The sequence below is a fragment of the Oncorhynchus clarkii genome, chromosome 33 (assembly GCF_045791955.1).
Source record: "Oncorhynchus clarkii lewisi isolate Uvic-CL-2024 chromosome 33, UVic_Ocla_1.0, whole genome shotgun sequence".
NCBI classification, from domain to species: Eukaryota; Metazoa; Chordata; class Actinopteri; order Salmoniformes; family Salmonidae; genus Oncorhynchus; species Oncorhynchus clarkii.
Genome location: NC_092179.1, coordinates 28,716,539 through 28,743,681, shown reverse-complemented (window position 1 = coordinate 28,743,681; position 27,143 = coordinate 28,716,539). Strand labels below are relative to the sequence as shown.

Here is a 27,143-nt window from a genome sequence, read left to right as displayed (position 1 = left end):
AGACAGACGGGAGGGAGGGACAGACAGACGGGAGGGAGGGACAGACAGACGGGAGGGAGGGACAGACAGACGGGAGGGAGGGACAGACAGACGGGAGGGAGGGACAGACAGACGGGAGGGAGGGACAGACAGACGGGAGGGAGGGACAGACAGACGGGAGGGAGGGACAGACAGACGGGAGGGAGGGACAGACAGACGGGAGGGAGGGACAGACAGACGGGAGGGAGGGACAGACAGACGGGAGGGAGGGACAGACAGACGGGAGGGACAGACAGACAGACGGGAGGGAGGGACAGACAGACGGGAGGGAGGGACAGACAGACGGACGGGAGGGACAGACAGACGGGAGGGAGGGACAGACAGACGGGAGGGAGGGACAGACAGACGGGAGGGAGGGACAGACAGACGGGAGGGACAGACAGACGGGAGGGAGGGACAGACAGACGGGAGGGACAGACAGACGGGAGGGACAGACAGACGGGAGGGAGGGACAGACGGGAGGGAGGGACAGACGGGAGGGAGGGACAGACGGGAAGGACAGACAGATGGGAGGGACAGACAGACGGGAGGGACAGACAGACGGGAGGGACAGACAGACGGGAGGGACAGACAGACGGGAGGGACAGACAGACGGGAGGGACAGACAGACGGGAGGGACAGACAGACGGGAGGGACAGACAGACGGGAGGGAGGGACAGACGGGAGGGAGGGACAGGAGGGAGGGACAGGAGGGACAGACAGGAGGGACCGTTGAGATTGGCTCCAACCACCACTCATCATGACCAGTATTACTTTATTGATCACCTGACAAATAGGGTTGTTATGGATGGATGGCTGGCTGGCTGGCTGGCTGGATGGATGGATGGCAGGCACACGTGTGTGAGTGAGAAGGGAAGTGGATAAGCTATGTCAAAGTGAAATATTTCCCTAAAATAAGCAAGGCTTTCCAGAGACAGGGCAACAACCTTCATAAACTCATTTCCCTCCGGCCCTCACAACTCAGTCCACCTCACCTCAGTCCCCCATCAGTCCACCTCCGCCCCCCATCAGTCCACCTCCGTCCCCCTCCCTCACCCCTCTGTGCTGAACACACCTCAGCCCCTATCTTCCCTCCTTCCCACCCTCTCATCCAGACAGAGACAGGGCAGTGGATGAGGAGTGACGGCTGCTGGTCTTATCACAGTGGAATGCTGCTGGTCGCTGTTCACAGTCTGATAAGACTAAATGGAACCGGGGTCATTTCAGCAGGCTGTGGTGAAATGACCAAACACTGACACAAGGCAGGGACGGAATGTACTGTAAGAGTGTGTGTGTTAGTGGTAGGGGATTATTTGTTCCAGCCTAGTAATATCCTGCCTCTGTTTGTCCGAGGTACATTCATCCCTAGGGCATCAGTGTTAGCCTAAACCACCTTCACCACAACCCACACACTGTCAGAGACCCAGAGGACGTGCTGAGCTTCTGGTCATTGAAAATCAGTTCACCAAGCGTTCAATTAGAGCTAAAACTATCCCTCTACCTGAATGACATACCACTTGTTATATTCATTCATTTCTGGAGAGAGGCAGCATGTTTGTTGTCTTTAAGAACAGGGAGGTGTGTGAGAAAGAGAGAGAGGTGTGTGAGAAAGAGAGAGAGGTGTGTGAGAAAGAGAGAGAGGTGTGTGAGAAAGAGAGAGAGGTGTGTGAGAAAGAGAGAGAGGTGTGTGAGAAAGAGAGAGAGGTGTGTGAGAAAGAGAGAGAGGTGTGTGAGAAAGAGAGAGAGGTGTGTGAGAAAGAGAGAGAGGTGTGTGAGAAAGAGAGAGAGGTGTGTGAGAAAGAGAGAGAGGTGTGTGAGAAAGAGAGAGAGGTGTGTGAGAAAGAGAGAGGGGTGTGTGAGAAAGAGAGAGGGGTGTGTGAGAAAGAGAGAGGGGTGTGTGAGAAAGAGAGAGGGGTGTGTGAGAAAGAGAGAGGGGGTTGGGAGAAAGAGAGAGGGGGTTGGGAGAAAGAGAGAGGGGGTTGGGAGAAAGAGAGAGGGGGTTGGGAGAAAGAGAGAGGGGGTTGGGAGAAAGAGAGAGGGGGTTGGGAGAAAGAGAGAGGGGGTTGGGAGAAAGAGAGAGGGGGTTGGGAGAAAGAGAGAGGGGGTTGGGACAAAGAGAGAGGGGGTTGGGAGAAAGAGAGGGGGTTGGGACAAAGGGTAGAGAGCGAGAGATTTAATTGAATAGAGATTGAAGTGTGAGTTTGGCTGAAAGCAGAGTTTCCATTACCGTGGAAATAAACCAATTCCATATGACTAACTGCCCTCATAATACATAATAGTGGCTGGAATTTACAATGAGGGCCACGAGGCATCCACTACATACGTCCACTACATCCACCCACGACATCCATCCATTCATCCACCCACGACATCCATCCATTCATCCACCCACGACATCCATCCATCCATCCACCCACGACATCCATCCATCCACCCACGACATCCATCCATCCACCCACGACATCCATCCATCCACCCACGACATCCATCCATCCACCCACGACATCCATCCATCCACCCACGACATCCATACACCCACCCACGACATCCATACACCCACCCACGACATCCATACACCCACCCACGACATCCATACACCCACGACATACATCCATCGTCATGTAGAAAACAAATAGCTCCAATCATGGCAGGAAATAAAGGAGAAAAGAGGGGGAACAAAAAGAGAGAAAGAGAGACAGGGATGGAGGAACATTCCAGACAACACACCTCCAGCTCCACTGATCTCAGTTCACTGTAATGAGAGGAGAAAGTCAGCAGGCTCTGGGAGCAGGAAATACCAATCTGATCACAGAACAGTGTTGAGAGGAGAGGAGACAGGCACAGGGAGCAGGAAATACCAAACTGATTGCTGGAACAGTCTAGAAACAGACAGCAGAGCAGAGTGACTGTTCACACTACTCTGAGTAGGTACTGCTTTAGCTGTTGTTTATATAGCTCCCTCACTGGCATGTATAATGGAGGTTTTGTAGGAATAATGATTCATGACTAATGGGCAGATCGTTACTTCATCTTAAAGCTGCAATATGTACCTTTTTAGGAAGCACAACCAAAATCACATAGAAAAGTGTTTCATAGATCTGTCACTCTTTGAAAGCAAGTCTAAGAAGCTGTAGATTATTCTATGTGCGCTATTTCTATGCTAAGCATTCTTAAGTATCGTTTTTGTGTCTTTTACTTTCGGTTTTGTACACCAGCTTCAAACTGCTGAAAATACAACATTTTTGGTTCTGGAAAATATATTTCACAGCGGTTTAGATACAATGTCTCGCTATACTTATACTTGCTTGTTTTGTCAAACTGAAGTTAGGCAAATTGTATTATAATTTTAGCAACCAGGAAATGGTGGAGCGATTTTTACATAATAACTTTAATGCCTTATTAAATAATAAGCAGATGTGATAAAGTATTACAAACCAAGTGTTTGTTATCAGCTTTAATACATAACTAATTAATAAAGCCTCATTTCCCAGCGTAGTGGACTAGCTAGAACCTCCTCCAGCACGTAGCTGGAAAGAGAACAGAGGGGAAGAACAGGAAGTTTGAGAGAGGGAAGGGGGAGGAGGGCTGTGATCCAGTTTGGCTGGGTGTTTGCTGTAAACATGATATCTGTGGTGTAGGGTGTGTCAAGTCCAAGAGGACGCAGAGAGAGACAGAAACACAGAGAATAGAAGGAGAGAAACGCAGACAGACAGACCAACCAAGAGAGTTTCTAGAACAAAGTTATTTAGTCTCTCCAGCTTCAACCACAGCCATTTTTCCTACCAGTCAGGCTCTGTAATTAAACTTCAGTAATGTTGTGATCATCTAATGCGTAAGCCAAGCCGGCATGTAAACAACCGTCCACCCATGCAAACTACACTGCCAATCCTGAAGCATACATTCATAGATTAAAACGTGTGTGTGGGGTGCGGCGCCATCTCCTTGTGATTAGATTTACATTAAGACACACACACAGCAGTCTGTTAGTAGGAGTATGAAGAGCGTGGTAAGAGGCAGTGTGTTAGGAGTATGAAGAGCGTGGTAAGAGGCAGTGTGTTAGGAGTTTGAAGAGCGTGGTAAGAGGCAGTGTGTTAGGAGTTTGAAGAGCGTGGTAAGAGGCAGTCTGTTAGGAGTTTGAAGAGCGTGGTAAGAGGCAGTCTGTTAGGAGGAGTTTGAAGAGCGTGGTAAGAGGCAGTCTTGTTAGGAGGAGTTTGAAGAGCGTGGTAAGAGGCAGTCTTGTTAGGAGGAGTTTGAAGAGCGTGGTAAGAGGCAGTCTGTTAGTAGGAGTTTGAAGAGCGTGGTAAGAGGCAGTGTGTTAGGAGGAGTTTGAAGAGCGTGGTAAGAGGCAGTCTGTTAGTAGGAGTATGAAGAGCGTGGTAAGAGGCAGTGTGTTAGGAGGAGTTTGAAGAGCGTGGTAAGAGGCAGTCTGTTAGTAGGAGTATGAAGAGCGTGGTAAGAGGCAGTCTGTTAGTAGGAGTTTGAAGAGCGTGGTAAGAGGCAGTCTGTTAGTAGGAGTTTGAAGAGCTTGGTAAGAGGCAGTCTGTTAGTAGGAGTTTGAAGAGCGTGGTAAGAGGCAGTCTTGTTAGGAGGAGTATGAAGAGCGTGGTAAGAGGCAGTCTGTTAGGAGTTTGAAGAGTGTGGTAAGAGGCAGTGTGTTAGGAGTTTGAAGAGCGTGGTAAGAGGCAGTGTGTTAGGAGTTTGAAGAGCGTGGTAAGAGGCAGTCTTGTTAGGAGGAGTATGAAGAGCGTGGTAAGAGGCAGTCTGTTAGTAGGAGTATGAAGAGCGTGGTAAGAGGCAGTGTGTTAGGAGGAGTTTGAAGAGCGTGGTAAGAGGCAGTCTGTTAGTAGGAGTATGAAGAGCGTGGTAAGAGGCAGTCTGTTAGTAGGAGTTTGAAGAGCGTGGTAAGAGGCAGTCTGTTAGTAGGAGTTTGAAGAGCTTGGTAAGAGGCAGTCTGTTAGTAGGAGTTTGAAGAGCGTGGTAAGAGGCAGTCTTGTTAGGAGGAGTATGAAGAGCGTGGTAAGAGGCAGTCTGTTAGGAGTTTGAAGAGTGTGGTAAGAGGCAGTGTGTTAGGAGTTTGAAGAGCGTGGTAAGAGGCAGTCTGTTAGTAGGAGTATGAAGAGCGTGGTAAGAGGCAGTGTGTTAGGAGTTTGAAGAGCGTGGTAAGAGGCAGTGTGTTAGGAGTTTGAAGAGCGTGGTAAGAGGCAGTGTGTTAGGAGTTTGAAGAGCGTGGTAAGAGGCAGTGTGTTAGGAGTTTGAAGAGCGTGGTAAGAGGCAATGTGTTAGGAGTTTGAAGAGCATGGTAAGAGGCAGTTATACAGTTCCTTCAGAAAATATTCACACCCCTTGACTTTTTCCACATTTTGTTGCCTTACAAGGTGGGATTAAAATGTATTTCATTGTAATTTCTCTCTCAAAGAACTACACAAAATACTATTATATCAAAGTGTAAGAAAAATGTGAACATTGGTGGGGGGTAAAAATGATGACAAATAAAAAGACAAATATATCTTGATTACATAAGTATTCAGCCCCGAGACAATACAAGTTATAATCCCCTTTGGCAGCAAATACAGATGCAAGTCTTTCTGGGTAAGTTTAGAAGAGCTTTGCTCACCTGGATTGTATAATATTTGCACATTATTATTTTTACAATGCTTCAAGCTCTATCAAGCTGGTTGTTGATCCTTGCTAGAGTCATTTTCAAGTCCTGCCATATATTCTCAAGACAATTTAAGTGAAAACTGTAACTAGGCCACTCACGAACATTCAATGTTGTCTTGGTAAGCAACTTCTGTGCATATTTGGCTTTGGGTTTTAGGTTATTGTCCTGCTGAAAGGCAAATTTGTATCCTATAGTGTCTGATGGAAATCAAACAACCAGGTTTTCTAGGATGTTACCTTGTTTAGCTCTATTCCATTTATTTCCATCCTTAAGTTCTTGCCAATGACAAGCATACCCATAATATGATACAGCCACCACCATGCTTGAAAATATGACGAGTGGTACTCAGTGATGTGTTGTGTTTGTCCCAAATATAACGATTTGTATTTCAGGACAAAAAGTGCATTTCTTTACCAAATTTTTTTGGGAGTATTACTTTAATGCCTTATTGTAAACAGGAAGTATGTTTTGGAATTGTTTTATTCTGTACAGGCTTCCTTCTTTTCACGCTGTTAATTAGGTTAGTATTGTCAAATAACTGCAATGTTGTTGATCCATCCTCAGTTATCTCCTATGACAGCCATTAACTCTGTTTTAAAGTGACCATCAGCCTCACGGTGAATCCCTGAGTGGTTTCCTTCCTCTCTGGCAACTAAGTTAGGAAGGAAGCTTGTATCTTTGTAGTGACTGGGTGTATTGGATACACCCCCCAAGGTGTAATTAATAACTTCACCATGCTCAAAGCAATTTCAATGTCTGTTTTTTTTTTTAACCCATCTACCAATAGGTGCCCTTCTTTGGGAGGCATTGGTAAAACTCCCTGGTCTTTGTGGTTGAATCTGTGATTGAAATTCACTGTTCGACTGATGCAGTCATTCAAAAATCATGTTAAACACTAGTTTTGAACACATAGTGAGTCCATGCAACTTATGTGACCTGTTGAGCACATTTTTACTCCTGAACTTATTTAGGCTTTCCATGACAAGTGGTTGAATACTTATTGACTCAAGACATTTCAGATTTTCATTTGTAATTAATTTGTAAATATGTGTAAAAATATAATTCCACTTTGAAATTATGGGGTATTGGGTGTGTAGGCCAGTGACAAAATGTTGATGTAATCCATTTTAAATTCAGGCTGTAACAACATATAGAACAAGTCAAGGGGTGAGTTCTTTCTGAAGACTCTGCAGCGAGACAGACATAGTTAAGAGAAGTGGCATGACATTTGGTTTTGTTTAAACTCAGCGTTCTGATTCAGAAGGCCCTCTGAACACTGGCTGGCTGGGCCGTTGTTAGGGAGTTCTGGGAAAGAGCTTTGAGGTTGGAGAGGAGAGGAGGCTGCCAATGTCATGCAGAGTGAAACCGGCACTAGGCCAAACACAGGAACAGGAAATTAAGCACATGGACTGAGACGAGATGGTCAGATATGCACACTGTGTGTAGCCTACAAACACGCACAAAAAGTTCACACACAGGGAGGAATTGAATGCTGTCCCTTCAATCAGGCCAGTGATTTCAGTAAACAGTAGTCCTGTAGGGTTTCTTTCCACGTGAGGTCTGGATACAGACATGACTAATTATTACGGAGAATGTATGAGGCCCTGATATAGAACACTCTGATATAGGTAGCATCCTAAATTGCAACCTATTCCCTATTTAATGCACTACTTTTGACAGGGGCCCATAGGGCTCTGGTCAACATTAGTGCACCATGTAGGGAATAGGGTACCATTTAGGATGCAGGCCATACCAGCGTGTCCTATATCAGGGCCTCACACAGCCTCCCACATGTTGGATGAGGTTTTAATGTAGACTGCTCTGAGAACAGCCAGTAACGTTTAGAAATACTCCATTAGCATGGATAAGACCCTAATGTAGATGGATGTATAAGTACAAACACATTAGATTAGTCAATATATGGACTGAACTGAGTACAGTGTGCGTGCTAGGGGATGGGCAGAGGTGTGTGACTGTTAATGGTGGTGGCTGATATTCCCTGCTCCAGGAACACAAGCAGATGGAATGCTACCAACAGTGTGTGCATCTCTCCCATACCCATAGACTACTCCATTATCTACACCCCCTGGAACCTACCCATAGACTACTCCATTATCTACACCCCCTGGAACCTACCCATAGACTACTCCATTATCTACACCCCCTGGAACCTACCCATAGACTACTCCATTATCTACACCCCCTGGAACCTACCCATAGACTACTCCATTATCTACACCCCCTGGAACCTACCCATAGACTACTCCATTATCTACACCCCCTGGAACCTACCCATAGACTACTCCATTATCTACACCCCCGGGAACCTACCCATAGACTACTCCATTATCTACACCCCCGTAACCTACCCATAGACTACTCCATTATCTACACCCCCTGGAACCTACCCATAGACTACTCCATTATCTACACCCCCTGGAACCTACCCATAGACTACTCCATTATCTACACCCCCTGGAACCTACCCATAGACTACTCCATTATCTACACCCCCTGGAACCTACCCATAGGCTACTCCATTATCTACACCCCCTGGAACCTACCCATAGACTACTCCATTATCTACACCCCCTGGAACCTACCCATAGACTAGTCCATTATCTACACCCCCGTAACCTACCCATAGACTAGTCCATTATCTACACCCCCGTAACCTACCCATAGACTATTTCATTATCTACACCCCCGTAACCTACCCATAGACTACTCCATTATCTACACCCCCTGGAACCTACCCATAGACTACTCCATTATCTACACCCCCTGGAACCTACCCATAGACTACTCCATTATCTACACCCCCTGGAACCTACCCATAGACTACTCCATTATCTACACCCCCTGGAACCTACCCATAGACTACTCCATTATCTACACCCCCTGGAACCTACCCATAGACTAGTCCATTATCTACACCCCCGTAACCTACCCATAGACTATTTCATTATCTACACCCCACTGGCACCTACCCATGGACTATTCCATTATTTACACCCCCGCTGTTACCTACACATGGACTAGTCCATTATTTACACCCCCTCTGTTACCTACACATGGACTAGTCCATCACCTACACCCCTCTGTTACCTACCCATGGACTATTCCATTATTTATACCCCCTCTGTTACCTACCCATGGACTATTCCATTTGCTACATATCACTGTTACCTACCTATGGGCAGCTACAATATCTACATTGTTCTTACCTAGCTATGACATGACCTTGTTATTTTTATCTAGTAGCGACATGACCTTTCACGCCTGCTGACCACTGACCCCAGCATCTGTCGTCCTGGGCAACACACACACAAACACGACTGTGTGAGAAAACACAGCTGATGTGTGAAATAGAAACACCTTCTGGGCTACAGCTAGCTCCTCACTACACTATGTTTGCATCCCAAATGGCACCCTATTCCCTGTATAGAGCACTACTACCCATGAGGCCCAGGTCAAAAGTAGTGTCCTAACAAGGGAATAGGGTGGCATTTGAGACACAGACTATGCTGCTGTGCTGTTGTGTGACACAGTGATAAATACCAGAGGGGGAGACAGAGGGGGAGACAGAGGGGGAGACAGAGGGGGAGACAGAGGGGGAGACAGAGGGGGAGACAGAGGGGGAGACAGAGGGGGAGACAGAGGGGGAGACAGAGGGGGAGACAGAGGGGGAGACAGAGGGGGAGACAGGTCTCAGCCGGTAACAGCTTTAAACAGCAGTATTCAGCATCCACCACCCCTCTCAGTCCAGGATCACCACATCGTATCCAACTAATCATCAAGATGTTGATGATTAATCTAAATGAGTTGTTAGTGCTGGGCTGGAACAAAGCCTGCACCTCTTGCAGCTCTCCAGGATTGGGTGTGAGTCTCTTCTAGAGCCTCAAAGCCTGTAAGCAAGCAGCAGAGACAGACAAGAGGTACTCCCACAGTTGAACAGATGATCACAGCAGGTGTACAGTCTGTTAGGGGATGTCACAGACAGAATAGATAATGGCAGAGACACAGACAGTGTGTAAAGAAGTCACTCAGTAAGTTAAGTTCACTTCATAAAAGCCAGCAACCACACCTACTGGCCTAGTCTACACTGTGTTAAAACAGGAGCTACGCTAGTCTACTGGTCTAGTCTACACTGTTAGAACAGGAGCTACGCTAGTCTACACTGTGTTAGAACAACAGGAGCTGCGCTAGTCTACTGGCCTAGTCTACACTGTGTTAGAACAACAGGAGCTACGCTAGTCTACTAGTCTAGTCTACACTGTGTTAGAACAACAGGAGCTACGCTAGTCTACTGGTCTAGTCTACACTGTGTTAAAACAGGAGCTGCGCTAGTCTACTGGTCTAGTCTACACTGTGTTAGAACAACAGGAGCTACACTAGTCTACTGGCCTAGTCTACACTGTGTTAGAACAACAGGAGCTACACTAGTCTACTGGTCTAGTCTACACTGTTAGAACAGGAGCTACGCTAGTCTACACTGTGTTAGAACAACAGGAGCTGCGCTAGTCTACTGGCCTAGTCTACACTGTGTTAGAACAACAGGAGCTACACTAGTCTACTGGCCTAGTCTACACTGTGCTAGAACAACAGGAGCTACACTAGTCTACTGGTCTAGTCTACACTGTTAGAACAGGAGCTACGCTAGTCTACACTGTGTTAGAACAACAGGAGCTACGCTAGTCTACTGGTCTAGTCTACACTGTTAGAACAGGAGCTACGCTAGTCTACACTGTGTTAGAACAACAGGAGCTGCGCTAGTCTACTGGCCTAGTCTACACTGTGTTAGAACAACAGGAGCTACGCTAGTCTACTGGTCTAGTCTACACTGTGTTAGAACAACAGGAGCTACACTAGTCTACTGGCCTAGTCTACACTGTGTTAAAACAGGAGCTGGGCTAGTCTAACAGACTTTAGGCCTTTAGGAACCCTGTTAACACAGGCAACCATAGCTCCAGTTGTTCTAACTGTTAAACAGGTTAGGATAGCTCCAGTTGTTATAACTGTTAAACAGGGTTTCCTAATGGCCTAAAGTCTGTTATTACAACTGGAGCTACACTACTGTCCTGTTAAACAGGTTTTCCTGGAGCTTTCACACACACACAAACCTGCCTACTTTATAATGAATGTCCCCGCTTACACTGAAAACAGGATGGTGTTACCCTGTACCCTTTCTAACCGCATGGTACCCTGTACCCTTTCTAACCGCGTGTTACCCTGTACCCTTTCTAACCGCATGGTACCCTGTACCCTTTCTAACCGCGTGTTACCCTGTACCCTTTCTAACCGCGTGTTACCCTGTACCCTTTCTAACCGCGTGTTACCCTGTACCCTTTCTAACCGCGTGTTACCCTGTACCCTTTCTAACCGCGTGTTACCCTGTACCCTTTCTAACCGCGTGTTACCCTGTACCCTTTCTAACCGCGTGTTACCCTGTACTCTAACAGCTAAAGGCTATTGGCACACAGCAGCAGGGACCTCAGCGTTACCACTACTTTAGTGCTCATAATTAAAACTAAAGCCCCGCGTGAGGAATGTTTGAGGATTAACGAGCGCATTACGTGGTGTTCAAGGGGAGAGAGAAAGATGAAATTCCAGCACCAACAGAATGCAGGAGGATTAAAACAGTGGTGAGCTCTTGGTCAATATCACCAACACAGACAACACACAAAAGGTCCCCAGCAGGTAGGCTAAGCTGCTTTTGACAGTCACTCCCTCTAAAACCTGGACACTGTGGTGAGCGGCTGACAAAGTAATAAACACACACACGCTTGGCGGCTCTCATATATCAGCCATCTGTCAGTGTGTGTGTGTACCTGTATTTCTCCACTGCATATTTAAACACAAAGCAAAGCTTTGATTTTGTCTTTTGATTTCTCCCCTCCCGGAGACTTGATCTAGCTCAGAGTATAAACAAACTATTCCACTCTTCCTTCACTCTGAGGGATGAAAGACAGTGTTGTTCCACCCTGCTCTTATCTTCCTGTTCAACCCCAGCACCACCAAGCAGTCTCTCCCCTGCTCCTCCCTTCTACCAGGGCCAACCAGCCGTCTCTCCCCTGCTCCTCCCTTCTACCAGGGCCAACCAGCCGTCTCTCCCCTGCTCCTCCCTTCTACCAGGGACAACCAGCCGTCTCTCCCCTGCTCCTCCCTTCTACCAGGGCCAACCAGCCGTCTCTCCCCTGCTCCTCCCATTCTACCAGGGCCAACCAGCCGTCTCTCCCCTGCTCCTCCCATTCTACCAGGGCCAACCAGCCGTCTCTCCCCTGCTCCTCCCTTCTACCAGGGCCAACCAGCCGTCTCTCCCCTGCTCCTCCCTTCTACCAGGGCCAACCAGCCGTCTCTCCCCTGCTCCTCCCTTCTACCAGGGCCAACCAGCCGTCTCTCCCCTGCTCCTCCCTTCTACCAGGGCCAACCAGCCATCTCTCCCCTGCTCCTCCCTTCTACCAGGGCCAACCAGCCGTCTCTCCCCTGCTCCTCCCTTCTACCAGGGCCAACCAGCCGTCTCTCCCCTGCTCCTCCCTTCTACCAGGGCCAACCAGCCGTCTCTCCCCTGCTCCTCCCTTCTGCCAGGGCCAACCAGCCGTCTCTCCCCTGCTCCTCCCTTCTACCAGGGCCAACCAGCCGTCTCTCCCCTGCTCCTCCCTTCTACCAGGGCCAACCAGCCGTCTCTCCCCTGCTCCTCCCTTCTACCAGGGCCAACCAGCCGTCTCTCCCCTGCTCCTCCCTTCTACCAGGGCCAACCAGCCGTCTCTCCCCTGCACCTCCCTTCTACCAGGGCCAACCAGCCGTCTCTCTGCTGCTCCCTTCTACCAGGGCCAACCAGCCGTCTCTCTGCTGCTCCCTTCTACCAGGGCCAACCAGCCGTCTCTCTGCTGCTCCCTTCTACCAGGGCTGGGGAACCAGAGCAGAACATGCAGCAGAGCCTTGAAGATGTCAGATGGGAAGCACTTGACTAACATTACCAGTCTTAAATAGAAAACGGCCCAATCTCTGCTCTGCCTCTCATTCTTCAGGACCACATGGAGATTTAATACGCCATGTTTTCTGCTCCGAAACATTCAGACAAATACAAACAAGCAGGGAAGGGAACCTTGCAAAACTTGCTGTGGACGTTAGCTAGTCAACACAACTGTGTGCATATTGATAAAGAAGACAAGGACCAGAGAACTCTACTCTCCATATGGATATAGAAGACAGAGCAGACAGGGACCAGAGAACTGTACTCTCCATATGGATATACAGTGCCTTGCGAAAGTATTCGGCCCCCTTGAACTTTGCGACCTTTTGCCACATTTCAGGCTTCAAACAAAGATATAAAACTGTATTTTTTTGTGAAGAATCAACAACAAGTGGGACACAATCATGAAGTGGAACGACATTTATTGGATATTTCAAACTTTTTTAACAAATCAAAAACTGAAAAATTGGGCGTGCAAAATTATTCAGCCCCCTTAAGTTAATACTTTGTAGCGCCACCTTTTGCTGCGATTACAGCTGTAAGTCGCTTGGGGTATGTCTCTATCAGTTTTGCACATCGAGAGACTGAAATTTTTTCCCATTCCTCCTTGCAAAACAGCTCGAGCTCAGTGAGGTTGGATGGAGAGCATTTGTGAACAGCAGTTTTCAGTTCTTTCCACAGATTCTCGATTGGATTCAGGTCTGGACTTTGACTTGGCCATTCTAACACATGGATATGTTTATTTTTGAACCATTCCATTGTAGATTTTGCTTTATGTTTTGGATCATTGTCTTGTTGGAAGACAAATCTCCGTCCCAGTCTCAGGTCTTTTGCAGACTCCATCAGGTTTTCTTCCAGAATGGTCCTGTATTTGGCTCCATCCATCTTCCCATCAATTTTAACCATCTTCGCTGTCCCTGCTGAAGAAAAGCAGGCCCAAACCATGATGCTGCCACCACCATGTTTGACAGTGGGGATGGTGTGTTCAGCTGTGTTGCTTTTACGCCAAACATAACGTTTTGCATTGTTGCCAAAAAGTTCCATTTTGGTTTCATCTGACCAGAGCACCTTCTTCCACATGTTTGGTGTGTCTCCCAGGTGGCTTGTGGCAAACTTTAAACGACACTTTTTATGGATATCTTTAAGAAATGGCTTTCTTGCCACTCTTCCATAAAGGCCAGATGTGCAAAATACGACTGATTGTTGTCCTATGGACAGAGTCTCCCACCTCAGCTGTAGATCTCTGCAGTTCATCCAGAGTGATCATGGGCCTCTTGGCTGCATCTCTGATCAGTCTTCTCCTTGTATGAGCTGAAAGTTTAGAGGGACGGCCAGGTCTTGGTAGATTTGCAGTGGTCTGATACTCCTTCCATTTCAATATTATCGCTTGCACAGTGCTCCTTGGGATGTTTAAAGCTTGGGAAATCTTTTTGTATCCAAATCCGGCTTTAAACTTCTTCACAACAGTATCTCGGACCTGCCTGGTGTGTTCCTTGTTCTTCATGATGCTCTCTGCGCTTTTAACGGACCTCTGAGACTATCACAGTGCAGGTGCATTTATACGGAGACTTGATTACACACAGGTGGATTGTATTTATCATCATTAGTCATTTAGGTCAACATTGGATCATTCAGAGATCCTCACTGAACTTCTGGAGAGAGTTTGCGGCACTGAAAGTAAAGGGGCTGAATAATTTTGCACGCCCAATTTTTCAGTTTTTGATTTGTTAAAAAAGTTTGAAATATCCAATAAATGTCGTTCCACTTCATGATTGTGTCCCACTTGTTGTTGATTCTTCACAAAAAAATACAGTTTTATATCTTTATGTTTGAAGCCTGAAATGTGGCAAAAGGTCGCAAAGTTCAAGGGGGCCGAATACTTTCGCAAGGCACTGTAGAAGTCAGAACAGACAGGGACCAGAGAACTGTACTCTCCATATGGATATAGAAGACAGAACAGACAGGGACCAGAGAACTGTACTCTCCATATGGATATAGAAGACAGAGAAGACAGGGAACAGAGAACTGTACTCTCCATGTGGATATAGAAGTCAGAACAGACAGGGACCAGAGAACTGTACTCTCCATATGGATATAGAAGACAGAACAGACAGGGACCAGAGAACTGTACTCTCCATATGGATATAGAAGACAGAGAAGACAGGGAACAGAGAACTGTACTCTCCATGTGGATATAGAAGTCAGAACAGACAGGGACCAGAGAACTCTACTCTCCATATGGTTATAGAAGACAGAACAGACAGGGAACAGAGAACACCCGTCTCTAAGAAGTCCTCTGTCTGGAGAGGCCTGCGACATCCTGTCTCTAAAAAGGTGTCTGCATTCTAGGTTCAGTTTGCTCCTAGTAGAACTCGGCGTAGTGAACGTCTGTCTCCCTTAAAAATACCTTTGCTTGAAAAACACCTTAGCAAGTACGCACTTCCTCTAAAATAGTCTGAATGAATCGAAGACAACAAGAAATCTGTCATTAATTTAGATGTTTTTGCCAAGTAGATCTTAGTCACTCAATAGTACATCTAACAGATGTTTGGTGAAGTATTTCTCAAGTGAAAAAAATGTTATTCAATGATAGATGGCTCGTTTTTATGCACAACACTTCATTGAAGAATCCCCACTATTGACCAATCACAGACGATGGGCATAGACTTCGGCTACCGAACTTCAGCTTGCTTCGAGAAAAAACTGCAGGAACAGCCGAAAAACCTTGTTGACCACCAACAATGGCACAGAATGTTGACACGTGGACCCCTTAAGTCCTCTGTCTGGAGAGGCCTACAACACACTATGTATGCGTGTGGGTGAGTTGGGGGGGGGGTTGACACCAGCAGGAGAGAGAACCCCCAGTGTGCTGCAGCAGCTGTCCCCCTACAGGTGTGAGAGGGGGTGTGATCTCACCTCAGACACAATGTTGACACACACCGAGACACCTGCTGACACACACACCTAAACAAACCCCAGGCCATTGAGGTCACACCACCACCCCTCTGCATGATGCCACCACCTCAGGGGAGGTCCCAGCGCACGTGTGTCCAGTAACATCATTTATGTGAGTTTACTACACAGACAGACAGGGTACCAATATACTGAGTCACTTCTCAAATCTGCCACCAAGCCATAGCGTGACATTAAGACCGTCACAACATACCACAGCTTGGTCACCAAGGGAAAGAATACATACAGACACACCAAACACGACAGTAGTGACCATGGGCCAAGTCCACCAACATCTAACAGCAAACAGTGAGTAGCAGTGCAGTGACAGTAGCATGGCAACATAACTAACTGCCCCATATAAAAAGGTGAAGCAAGAGAAAAACAAATAAGACCAAGTAACCTAGTTCATGAATGGTATTTATTTAACCTTTATTTAACTAGGCAAGTCAGTTAAGAACCAATTCTTATTTACAATGACGGCCTAACTAACCCGGACGACATTGGGCCAATTGTGCACCACCCTACGGGACTCTCAATCACGGCAGGTTGTGATACAGCCTGGAATCAAACCAGGGTCTGTAGGGATGCCTCTAGCACTGAGATGCAGTGCCCTAGACCGCTGCGCCGCTCAGGAGCCCAAACATATGAACATGTAAGGACAAGGGTAACATTTACAGTAACCCTCCACACACTGAAACAAGTCAATGAGTCACCATCAATATACCGTCATCCATGGCAGAGCTCAGACTGTGTGCTGGAATTTAGGAATGTCCAGGACTGACAGTAAATGTAGGACAGACAATGGAAACTGAAATGTTCAGGTGGGGATATTCCAAAGTCTACGGGTGGAGAACTGAAGAACTAAAATGATTCCCCATACTGTAAATCCAATCGTATTCAGCACCTGTGCCGTATACAACTGGTGTAGACTTTACTGTGAAATGACTGCTGATGAGCCCTTCCCAACAATGCAGAGTTTAAAATAAGAAGAATGAAAAATTAGTACCAATAAACTCTACTTAGCAACAGCAGAACATGATGCATCTGGTGTTACCCAGGAGGACTGACAGTAATAAACCATGATGCATCTGGTGTTACCCAGGAGGACTGACAGTAATAAACCATGATGCATCTGGTGTTACCCAGGAGGACTGACAGTAATAAACCATGATGCATCTGGTGTTACCCAGGAGGACTGACAGTAATAAACCATGATGCATCTGGTGTTACCCAGGAGGACTGACAGTAATAAACCATGATGCATCTGGTGTTACCCAGGAGGACTGACAGTAATAAACCATGATGCATCTGGTGTTACCCAGGAGGACTGACAGTAATAAACCATGATGCATCTGGTGTTACCCAGGAGGACTGACAGTAAGTACAGGACTTTATAGGAAATGGAAAGTGAAACCGTCAGGTGTGGAGACTACAGACCTTCCCAGGTTGACTTGGTGAGCAAACAGACTGGAATGAACATGTTCAGTGGTCTGATGAGTCAAGTACAAACACATGCATGCAGACACGGCCCCGTGCTTCCACAGTAAACAACCTTTGGACTCTAGCTACTGAAGCCCAAGTACAGGTGACACACACTGCCGGTCACTAATGGACTAAAAGCTAATGCTTCAGTACACACACAGGACGTACAAGCGGCACTAAACAATCCCTCTGTACACCTTTACCTTTCAGACCACTACTGTTCACCTGAACCTCCCTGTAAGAACTACCAGTCCTTAACTGTCCCACTTCACCAGGTGTCCCACTTCACATTTTAGTCATTTAGCAGTTGTCATTGTCCAGAGCGACTTAGTTAATTCATCTTAAAATAGCGAGGTGAGACAACCACATATCACAGGTAGAGAAAGTACATTTTCCCTCAATAATGTAGCTCAGTAGAGTCAGAGTTAGAAAGCAGGGAAAAAGTAAAGTGCAAATTCACAAAAGGGGTGGTGGGATTTCTTAAAATACTATTTGAAGCGGTAGGGTTTCAGATGTTTTCAGAAGACGGGCAGGGACTCTGCTGTCCTAGCTTCAGGGGGAAGCTGGTTCCACCATTGGGGTGCCAGGACAGAGAAGAGGTTGGACTGGGCTGAGCAGGAGCTGCCCTCCCGTAGGAGAGCCAAGAGACCAGAGGTGGCAGAACAGAGTACTCTGGTTGGGATGTAGGGTTTGAACATAGCCTGAAGGTAGGGAGGGTCAGGTCCTCTTGCTGCTCCGTAGGTAAGTACCAGGGTCTTGTATGTGAATCTACTATGGATAGAAAGTGAATGTCTTGTAATATGATGAATATATTATTAAATTGTGGCAAGTGACTATAATGAAACGTGAACGGTGGGAGAGAAAAACAATAAATGAAATACAAAACGATCAATAGACAGGTCATCTGACAACGTCAGGAAAACCATGTGCCCAGGCTTCCAGGGGGCAGAGGCCACGCTTCCATGGGGCAGAGGTCACGCTTCCATGGGGCAGAGGTCACGCTTCCATGGGGCAGAGGTCACGCTTCCATGGGGCAGAGGTCACGCTTCCATGGGGCAGAGGTCACGCTTCCATGGGGCAGAGGTCACGCTTCCATGGGGCAGAGGTCACGCTTCCATGGGGCAGAGGTCACGCTTCCATGGGGCAGAGGTCACGCTTCCAGGGGGCAGAGGTCACGCTTCCATGGGGCAGAGGTCACGCTTCCATGGGGCAGAGGTCACGCTTCCATGGGGCAGAGGTCACGCTTCCATGGGGCAGAGGTCACGCTTCCATGGGGCAGAGGTCACGCTTCCATGGGGCAGAGGTCACGCTTCCATGGGGCAGAGGTCACGCTTCCATGGGGCAGAGGTCACGCTTCCATGGGGCAGAGGTCAGCGTGTCATTGGGATTCTGGATGACCAGATAGCCAGAATGACTAGAAGCTGCCATGTGGGGAATCCTAAGTGACTTATTTCATCTTGTTCTTGATACCATGTATTGTTGTGACTGATTTCATGTCAATCCAGCTAACCAACAACTTTAACAATGTATATGAGTGTTCATTCACCAAATGTATTTGTTTTCAATAAACACTGGAGCTGAAACATAGTTAACATGTGGTCAACAATCTAATCCAACCCGTCTGTTTGCCCCATAGTTGTGCCCTCGTCGGTTCTGTTGCCCTCGTCGGTTCTGTTGCCCTCGTCGGTTCTGTTGCCCTCGTCGGTTCTGTTGCCCTCGTCGGTTCTGTTGCCCTCGTCGGTTCTCTATAGAAATCAAAAGCTGGGTTGTTTTCATTAATTGTGTTCTCTTCTCCCCCACACGTTCTTAAGCAGACAGACACAGGTCTTTGTTCCACAAATCATTATTCTGAATTGTCTACCAAGCGGTCCTCTTCAGATGAGAGACATGACCCCAAATTAACCCTTGTGGAGAGCTATTAGTCTGCCTGAACATTAGGAGCGACGGCCATGTTCACAATTGACAGGGAGTTTTTGAATAGGGAACGGTGTTGCAGTGATTTGAGCCCACAGAAAATCAACACACGACACGTTGTCCACTTTCAGTATGTGTGAGACTCAGACAATGATGCATGGACGTGGTGGAAGGAAACAGCACCTGGCTCTGTGTGGGTGTCCAGTAAGCAGATGGTTGTGTTGGGGAGACCATCCAAGATTTTCCACACACACACACACACCAAAATCTAGCTCTTCAATAATGGACATGTTCATTTAACGTTAATCCCTATGAAGGGTTGTGAAACAAACTTATACAGTCTTATGACAGAGATGACTCTTTATGGGGGATGGAGGAGAGAGGAGAAGGGATGGAGGAGAGAGGAGAAGGGATGGAGGAGAGAGGGAGAGAAAGAAGACATACAATGTTGACTCTAAACAAGGCAGGTCCAGTGACTACAGAAGGGGGGGGGGGGGGACTGTTCCGTTCTAGGGACAGAGGGGTACGGACAACGTGACAGCGCACACACACACTTGGTTTTGAGCAGGAAACATGAATCAATAGCGTCAGTGTATACTGTGTCCATGTTCTGCATGACAGACAAACAAACAGGCCCATTACTCATGGTCAGTCTCAGACACAAACAGAGAGAGAGAGAGAGAAAGAGTCCCAGAGAGAGGAGGGGAAAATGCTCCCTCTGTTTTTGTCCCTCTCCTTTTGACCTTGAGGGGGCAGGGGCTCTTCCTGTTCTGGGTCTGAACCACTACAGCATGTGGTGACTGACTCTGCTTTCTCTACATGGGGTTCAAAGCCCAAAGCTGAACTGCATTCAGCATTAGATGGGATATGGGAATGAGACGGGACAGTGCTCTTACAAGTCACCTACTTGTTGGAATGGCTATACAAGCAGCCAATGTATGTCCATTGACAATGGCATGCAGGCTTCCATTGCAGCCTTTATTATACCTAAATGCATGTGTTCAGTTGACAGACCCAATGGTGGAAGTGATGCCTAGAACATTGGGAAATCCAGATCAGTCCAAACCAGGCACAGAGACCAGGTAACACATTAGCCTACAGCCAGCATGGCTGTATACATACTATTCTCCAGACAACATGTTTCTCCTGAAGTCTGCTTGTCGGACGAGATGCTGTAGGTCGGTATTTTATTAGGATCCCCATTAGGTAGGCTACGGAGTAAAAGCCTTGTCGTTTCACAAATCTGTTGAGCACAACTCCCAACGAGTGAAATGCAAATTGTTGGCCTGTTTTGAAGAGCTCCCAACACCGAGGTCAATGTTTGAAAATCATGCAGTCGTTTTCATGATAACATCCCACTGCAATACACATAGCAAACGCATCTAACGTTACTAAGCTACTTTCACCTACAAACCGTGCAACAGTAGCCCACTCACTGTATCATTGCCACGCAACATTGTAGCCGCGTGACTGGTTAATGAGGAACTGAGATTGGTTCCATTGATTAGGACCGGAACTCACACGCTAGATTTATTACAAAAGTAACACTACACTATAGCCTTCTATGCCCTTTTCTCAACTCGCTCCCCAGTTGTAAGGGCACAAGACATTTCTACCAAGCATTAGGATCCCGTTGTTATCCCTCTGTCATAGAGCCAGACCAACAATCTGTCGATTCCTTCACATCATTCTTAGCCAAACTCAGCCGCAGAGAAGTTAAAATACACGGCCATGACCGGTCGCTTACCTCAGGAATTTGTAGTTGAACACGAACTCGCTGTCCTAATCGGTTCGTCTCCTCTCTTTTTGCAACCAAAACCCAAACGAAGTCCTATTGTCTACGTTGTCACCGTCCGTAAAAAGTTCAGATCTTCCCCGGGAGAGAAAACATTGTGAGATGCCGAAGGGAGCGAGCGAGCAACGACGCTCTAAATCCCGGGAAATATGACACGGTATGGAAGTTTGACACTTTCCCCACGACAAGAGATTTTTTCTTCACGCCCAAAAAAACGTAAATACAGAATGAATTCAAATGTGTTTCATATTCAAAGACGAACACACTGTTGGATTAAGTCCGCCCTGATGAATTGGCAAGAAACTGCACGTTGAACTGTAACGCCCGCGGTAAAGCGGCCAAGAAAAAGAGGGATGGAGTATCTTCTCCCACTCCTCCCCCTCTCTCTCTCTCCCAAGAAAATACACCGAGCCTGTACGGATCAGTTTACACACAAGACGGGGAGAGACTCTGCAAACTGTCGTTGAAGCCAGAGAAAAACAACTGAGCACTCCACCCTCTTCTTTTCAGTGGCAGCGCCCAATAAAAAGAGGGATGGAGTATTTTCTCTCTCTCCTCCCCCACAATGCATTAGACCGAGCCTGTACGGATCAGTTTACTCACACGACCGGGAGAGACTGCAAACTGCCGTGAAAGTCTGAGAAAACCAATTTAACCCTCTCCACCCTCTTCTTTTCACCGGAGACGAGAAGTAACCTCTGGAAGCTCCGCGAGCAGCTTTGTTCAAAGTTCGGAATGAAGTCTGTACAATGCTGAACAATTCCAGAATAAACTGGAACATTGTAGTCTAACGCTAGGCTACATTGTAATCTGTTCTAGTTTTATATCGATGAGATTATTATGCTATATGAACATCCAACCTGGTTGTAGGACCGACTGTCCCCCTTTCTGAAAATGGTTTTCAGACGCCACGGTGGGGTCAAATCCTACTTGACCTTGCAGTCGCCTATAATGCACGGCTCGTGGAGACAATAGTTCCATTGTTTCCTATGTTTGGTTAGGGGGCAGTGTGGAGGTATTAGGTAAATAACATACCTTGAAGGAATGTTACGCAGGCCTAATGTCATTATTGCTTTATCAATTATAACTGAAGCAGGCTAATACACGATGCTTCAACACACCCATAACATCTGTCAAGATGTAATAGATATTTGTTTGTGTGTTTTTCTACTCATTTGTTCATTTGGCTGTGAAAATGTCAAAGAAGTCATTGAAGTCAGCCAGTGTTTGGAGAGGAACAGATTAAGCCTGGCCATGTTAGACTGGGTCCAGAAGAACAGATTAAGCCTGGCCATGCTAGACTGGGTCCAGAGGAACAGATTAAGCATGGCCATGCTAGACTGGGTCCAGAGGAACAGATTAAGCCTGGCCATGTTAGACTGGGTCCAGAGGGACAGATTAAGCCTGGCCATGCTAGACTGGGTCCAGAGGAACAGATTAAGCCTGGCCATGCTAGACTGGGTCCAGAGGAACAGATTAAGCCTGGCCATGTAAGACTGGGTCCAGAGGAACAGATTAAGCCTGGCCATGTTAGACTGGGTCCAGAGGAACAGATTAAGCCTGGCCATGCTAGACTGGGTCCAGAGGAACAGATTAAGCCTGGCCATGTTAGACTGGGTCCAGAGGAACAGATTAAGCCTGGCCATGCTAGACTGGGTCCAGTAAAAACCACCAGGCTGGACCAGGGCTGCTGGACACACTTAGGACAACATTAGGTCTGCGTCTGGTGACTGACTGAATGGGGACTGGGGACTGACTGAATGGGGACTGGGGACTGACTGAATGGGGACTGGGGACTGACTGAATGGGGACTGGGGACTGACTGAATGGGGACTGGTGACTGACTGAATGGGGACTGGTGACTGACTGAATGGGGACTGGTGACTGACTGAATGGGGACTGGAGACTGACTGAATGGGGACTGGGGACTGACTGAATGGGGACTGGTGACTGACTGAATGGGGACTGACTGAATGGGGACTGGGGACTGACTGACTGGTGACTGACCGAATGGTGACTGACTGAATGGTGACTGACTGACTGGTGACTGACTGAATGGGGACTGGTGACTGACTGAATGGGGACTGGGGACTGACTGACTGGGGACTGACTGAATGGGGACTGGGGACTGACTGAATGGGGACTGACCGAATGGTGACTGACTGAATGGTGACTGACTGACTGGTGACTGACTGAATGGGGACTGGTGACTGACTGAATGGGGACTGGGGACTGACTGACTGGGGACTGACTGAATGGGGACTGGGGACTGACTGAATGGGGACTGACTGAATGGGGACTGGTGACTGACTGAATGGGGACTGGGGACTGACTGAATGGGGACTGGTGACTGGTGATGCCTCTGTATAAGGCTGCTCCTCTTACTCAACCCGCAACCCTTTCTGTTCGCACACAGAAGAGCTGGGGCTGTGGTATGTGTGTGTGTGTGTGTACTGGGTGTACTGGGTGTCAGCGGTGAATGATTTATGAGTATGCAAATGAGGCTGTCAGAGGACAGTGTGGAGTCTGCCCTGAAGGCCTGTAAGGGACAGAAAAACACACACATATTCACACACACACACACACACATACTGACATATCAAAGCAGAGACTGACAGACAGAGGGAAAGAATGACTGAATGAAAAAAACAGGGAGAGAGTGAGCGACAGAATGAGACACATGCAGAGGGAGAGAGAGAGTGACAGAATGAGACACAGGCAGAGGGAGAGAGAGAGTGACAGAATGAGACACAGGCAGAGGGAGAGAGAGAGAGAGAATGAGACACAGGCAGAGGGAGAGAGAGAGAGAGAGAGAGAATGAGACACAGGCAGAGGGAGAGAGAAAGTGACAGAATGAGACACAGGCAGAGGGAGAGAGAGAGAGACAGAATGAGACACAGGCAGAGGGAGAGAGAGAGAGAGAGAGAGAGAATGAGACACAGGCAGAGGGAGAAAGAGTAATGACAGCCCGACTCAGAAAATTAAATGAAATTGTGACTGACCATGGAACACTCCACTCCGCTATTTACAGTTATCTGTTGTGGTTCTCAGTAATGAACCAATTGTCTGCTCTCAATGGAACTGTCACAGAGTTGTTTACCAGAGCCATGACAAAGAACCGAGGGTGGCGCAGCAAAAACCATTAAGACAAAGAGGAACTGATGAGGGGAAGGAGGGAGGATGCTGAGGCTCGCACTGTCACGAATCTCAACATTTGTTTTTACTTCTTTTTCTGCAGTTTAACAAATAATGAATATTGATCATGTAATCATGGTGAAGGGGCTATTTTCTTTGCAATCATGTGGAACTGCAAATTGAGTGATTATTCATAGAAAATTACTGTGACAATGACTTCTTCTCATCACAATAGAGGTGTACTAGACAGGTAGGAAAGGTGAACAGGCCTCCATTCACCAATGTTACAGTGACAGTGCCCTCTATTGGTTGAAAATGGTGGTGCATCAAAACAACAACAGTCAAACGCTTGCTGAACAGTCGGAAAGACAAGCAAAATATTTTTGTTTTTTGCTAATCTAGACGCTTATTCTCAAAATTGTGTTTACAGTAATCTGTCTTCCAACCACTTTGTCTTCTTCATCCTCATAGATCTTGGAATGTGGAGCCCAGGCATGTTCATGAGAGACTGCTGGTGGAATGGGGAGAGGGGAGGACTGTCGATGGAATAGGGAGAGGGGAGGACTGTCGATGGAATAGGGAGAGGGGAGGACTGTCGATGGAATAGGGAGAGGGGAGGACTGTGGATGGAATAAGGAGAGGGGAGGACTGTCAATGGAATAGGGAGAGGGGAGGACTGTCAATGGAATAGGGAGAGGGGGGGACTGTGGATGGAATAGGGAGAGGGGAGGACTGTCAATGGAATAAGGAGAGGGGAGGACTGTCGATGGAATAGGGAGAGGGGAGGACTGTCAATGGAATAGGGAGAGGGGGAGGACTGTCGATGGAATAAGGAGAGGGAAGGACTGTCAATGGAATAGGGAGAGGGGGAGGACTGTCGATGGAATAAGGAGAGGGGAGGACTGTGGATGGAATAGGGAGAGGGGAGGACTGTCGATGCAATAAGGAGAGGGGAGGACTGTCGATGGAATAAGGAGAGAGCAGAACTGTCAATGGAATAGGGAGAGGGGGAGGACTGTCGATGGAATAAGGAGAGAGCAGGACTGTCAATGGAATAGGGAGAGGGGAGGACTGTCGATGGAATAAGGAGAGGGGAGGACTGTCAATGGAATAGGGAGAGGGGAGGACTGTGGATGGTATAGGCAGAGGGAGGACTGTCGATGGAATAGGGAGAGGGGAGGACTGTCGATGGAATAGGGAGAGGGGAGGACTGTGGATGGAATAAGGAGAGGGGAGGACTGTCAATGGAATAGGGAGAGGGGAGGACTGTCAATGGAATAGGGAGAGGGGAGGACTGTGGATGGAATAGGGAGAGGGGAGGACTGTCAATGGAATAAGGAGAGGGGAGGACTGTCGATGGAATAGGGAGAGGGGAGGACTGTCAATGGAATAGGGAGAGGGGGAGGACTGTCGATGGAATAAGGAGAGGGAAGGACTGTCAATGGAATAGGGAGAGGGGGAGGACTGTCGATGGAATAAGGAGAGGGGAGGACTGTCGATGGAATAGGGAGAGGGGGAGGACTGTGGATGGAATAGGGAGAGGGGAGGACTGTCGATGCAATAAGGAGAGGGGAGGACTGTCGATGGAATAAGGAGAGAGCAGAACTGTCAATGGAATTAGGGAGAGGGGGAGGACTGTCGATGGAATAAGGAGAGAGCAGGACTGTCAATGGAATAGGGAGAGGGGAGGACTGTCGATGGAATAAGGAGAGGGGAGGACTGTCAATGGAATAGGGAGAGGGGAGGACTGTGGATGGTATAGGCAGAGGGAGGACTGTCGATGGAATAGGGAGAGGGGGAGGACTGTCGATGGAATAGGGAGAGGTGGAATAAGTGGAGTGGAGATATTGAAAATTGAAAGGGGAGAAAAAATACTTTATTTTAAACCCAAAGAGAGAGAGAGAGTCCGTAGTCCGTCTGTGACGGGCCTCAGCTCAGTGGTTCTTGTCACTGTGATTTATTACAGTCAAATATCACAATACTGAGATTACAGAAAGGTAGTGTACGCACACACACACTGTACAGACACAGACAAACACACACACACATACACACACACGCATACACACACTGTACATTCACAAACGAGAAACCGATCAAGAAGCAGGGAGAAACCAGAAACAGGGTTTTCAATCACTGAGGCTGAAACTTCAGCCAATCGTCAAATTGACCCTTAAACTGACAACTTCCCAGTAAATAACATTGTCTTTAAAGTGCTCCTTCCAACTCTTATTTCCACTGCCTCACCCATCAACAGAGACAGAGATTGTGACGGGTTCCCAAATGAAGACAGAGCATTAGTTCATTCTCAGAACTCTGGAGTTTAATCAGTGTGTCGGTAGGGAACAGTCAATCAGGATCCGTCAACCCTTAAGAGCATTCCCATCAGTCACTGGTTCTCTCTGAGGACAAGGTATTCACACCACAGGGATATGACAGCCTTGAGTGTGTGTGTGTGTGTGTGTGTGTGTATCAGATTCTGGAACCATCCCATTAGGTGTGGGATAATTCTGTTTAGGTAAATTAATTGTGAAGAGTTTCTTTGACCCACAACGCAATGCTTCAGTCACGCCACCTCATTTTCACTAGGCCACTGCATCTGTTTGTTGTAATGATTAAACCTGAACACATTTTCTTAATCTCTTGAAATCATAATTTCCCTTAGAATCAGTCCATTACTGCATTTTCTGTATGGTTGGCATCCAATAAGAGGCTTTGCCGAGCAGAACAATCCAATAAAAAGTTCTGAATGTTTAATCAGCGTTTATGCCGCCTTTCCCATAACCTTCATGTGCCAAAAAAAGAACAGATTTTTCATCAAGACTAGCAATATTACTAACTTTCAGAATGACAAATGGGCTTCATCAAATACTTTCCAGCTGCATTAAAGGTCCCATTTGATAATACAGTGGCAAAGATATCACATGCAATAACTTCAGATTTAACGCCCATTGCCTTTTATTGATGTACTGTACGTGTGTTTGTTTGTGTGTGTAGGCTACTGTGCGTGTGTTGTGTGTGCGAGCTTGCGTGCATGTGTGTGTCCATCAGACGACTCAGTCTGTTTGATCACCAAGCCAACAGGGGAAGGTCCCTAGTCTATCAAGCCAACAGAGGAAGGTCCCTAGCCCACCAAGCCAACAGGGGAAGGTCCCTAGTCCATCAAGCCAACAGGGGAAAGTCCCTAGTCCACCAAGCCAACAGGG

The 27,143-nt window shown here is 47.4% G+C and overlaps 1 protein-coding gene across 1 annotated transcript in view; it reads right to left on the bottom strand.

Moving 5' to 3' along the window:
• Nucleotides 1–21,232, bottom strand: part of LOC139392640 (plexin-B2-like) — a 186,765-nt gene extending 165,533 nt beyond the window's left edge. Inside the window, exon 1 of the mRNA XM_071140762.1 lies at nt 20,755–21,232. The gene's annotated coding sequence lies outside the window, so the exon portion shown is untranslated. The remainder of the gene's footprint in view (nt 1–20,754) is intronic.
• Between the last annotated feature and the right edge of the window lie 5,911 nt (nt 21,233–27,143).